Below are 2,893 nucleotides of genomic sequence, written 5' to 3'. Positions count from 1 at the left end.
TCGGTTTGAAGTTAGAAAATTAACTTCAAAGTTTGGAAATCAGAAAATTGATTTCCGATCGGGTGATACATAAGGGTGATCGGTTTGAAGTTAGATAATTAACTTCTCAGTGTCAAGTTCGTTAGCCAATCAATTCTAAAGCGAAGCAAACACCAGAATTATGAGGCAACACAAACCAAATTTTCATACAAAAACAACGATGTACGTAGTTGTACAACTAGCAAACGGAAAGTACTAAACACCGAACACAAAGCATACAAAGTGCGATCAAAGCAGTCGTAAACAAAGTTCATCACAAAATATTAGGTACATTGACTAATTCTCATTCAGGTGGCGTAGCATCAACAGGTGCAGCAGTGGTTGGAGTCGGAGAAGTTTCCTCAGCCGTGGGTGAAACCGAACCTCCAAGATCAACCAGCTTCCCATCCACGAACAGCTTCATAATATCAAAGTTTGGATCCTCGAGAGGAGTGTTATAAAAGTAGTGACACTGCCCTATACCCTGTTGAAATCCAAGTTCCCGTTCTTGGCACACCTGATCCTCAAGAACCAGTTTCTCTTTCAGCAGAGTATCTCGTTCAGTAACAGCATTAATCTTCTCCTTCAACAGTTCAGCATAGTCGGATTTGGCCTTATCATAATTAATTTGCAAAGTTTCGACAGAAGACTGCAAAGAGGCCACTTTCTTTTGGGAGGCGTCCAGAGCAGCCTTAGCTTTAACCTTGGCATCCTCCGCAGATTTGGTTATTTCCTCCACCCGAGCGGTCAGGGCAGCATTATCCTTCTTCAAGTCCGCCACTTGTTTGTTGGCAGCTTCTAACTCCACCACCAACAGAGGTTTGGTGGTACCAGCGGCATAATTCATGCAAACGCCTGCACGCATGAGCAACTCATATCCCATGTTGTAGGCCTCACTTGGAGTCATATTTTTGAAAGGAGCTCGTTCCTCAGGGGACAAGTTAAATTGCACCCGATCAGCTACGTGCACCTTGGGGTCTAAAGGGCCGGTCAGCAAAGGACCCTGCACCTTCTGCCTCTTTGGGGGAGAAGGAGTTTTCTCAGTGGTCTTCCTCTTCTGTTTCGTTTTCTTGGGAGGAGGTTGAACTACCTTTACATCCTCACTACCCTCAAGATTAACAATTGGAGAGGCTCCACCGACCGACGCGGCAGGGGAAGCAGAGGAAGTACCTTCACCAGCTTTCACCAATTTCTTTTTTCTGGCCATCAGATGAGCAAAAGCTTCATGCTGTTCCATTCCACTAAAACAATCTGCAACACAAGAGACAATGACAATCAAACTTAAAACATTCAAAATAAATGTCCATTTAAACGGGACCATGTAATTTGTCCTGGGTTAAAGTACTATCAAGTACACCTTCATGTCCGTTTTCATATTTCCTTCTTCTTGCGCACACCTTCATGTCCGTTTTCATATTTCCTTCTTCTTGCGCTAGGGTTGCTACTGGTTTTGAGGTCATCGCAGTTCCCGCTCTACCTTTTCGGCTTAGTCACTCTCTCGTCGTTCCGATTAAAGGATTAGAGACAAACATGGAGGCACCGTCTCCGACCGCATCCATTCACCCAACCACCCCTTCCATCACCACCCTCAGTGTGGAGGCCAGCCAGGCCGAGCCGACTTCACTCCGAAAAATGTTTGCTGTGGCGTTCATAACCGCAGGCTTATACTGTGGGTGGGCTATTAACGTACCTTTGTTCGACTATTACGTTGAGCTCTTAGAAGTTCCACATGCCGTAGCCTCCTTCATCTCGCTCTTCGACATCATCGTCGGACTCGTGGTGCAGCCCATTGTTGGCTACTACGGCGACAGAAACACTTCTCGCTTTCGCAGACGCCCCTTTATTCTCAGAGGTGCAGTGGCTGTCCTCATAGCTGCATTTCTTATCAGTTATGCAGCCAATATAGGGGACGACAACATAACCAAAAAAACACGTCCTGGGGCCGTTGGGGTGTTCCTCATAGGATTTGGGATCCTACATGTTGGATACAACATGTTAGAAGGTTCTTGTCGTGCCTTACTGTGTGACTTAGCGGCTGGGGACGAGAGGAAAACTGTGTATTGAGGAGATAGGATACTTTCGGATGATCGGTCACACCGGTGGTGTGATCGGGTATGTAGAGGGATGAATCAAATATCCTCATATACTAGATTATATAGACGATCGGATGCACCGGCAGCACGATCGGGAAAATGGTTGATGTAGTTAAGTGCAGAAAAACGTAAAAGAGAATAGCATTATGACTAAAGAAGTTGGTTTGTTCGGGTGCACCGGTTAGGTGATCGGGAAGACAGAGAACCTGTTCGGGATAAATTATGGGAAATTAGTATAATAATACGCCATGAAGCAAGGAGTGGGGCGAAAGTCTCGCCGAGATATGGGGGCCTGCAGCCTGCAATTTCGCAAATTACTAGGAGGAAGTTACCAACAGTTGCGCTGACAGCGAAGTATTAGGGATCATGACCCATTATGCGCAGACAGTTGCAAAGATCATGACCCACTAAGTAAAGGCAGTTGCAGCCCATATCCAAATACATACGCCTATAAATAGGAAGGTAGAAGGTAGTAGCCGATCGGTGAGAAAAGCAAAGATCCTTAATTGTAAACAGATCGAGAGAAAGCGTACGTTGCAATCGTTTCCAAGAGGTCGTGACTTTGTCTTAGGCCTTACATCCGAAACATTTTGGCGCCCACCGTGGGGCCGAGCGGGCATCCCATAAACCACGAGGAACCAGAAACATGCCCTCGGTCTCAAGATCACTACTTCATATCAGTATCAGGTTTTGCAACCACAAAAAATTCAATAATAACTTCTAAATGTATATATTTTGTTTAAGAAACTTTCAGGTTTAAAGTTTTCTTCATTAACTCCGGG

This window comes from Vigna radiata, chromosome 3, assembly GCF_000741045.1.
Source record: "Vigna radiata var. radiata cultivar VC1973A chromosome 3, Vradiata_ver6, whole genome shotgun sequence".
Lineage (NCBI taxonomy): Eukaryota > Viridiplantae > Streptophyta > Magnoliopsida > Fabales > Fabaceae > Vigna > Vigna radiata.
This window is presented reverse-complemented; position numbering follows the sequence as displayed.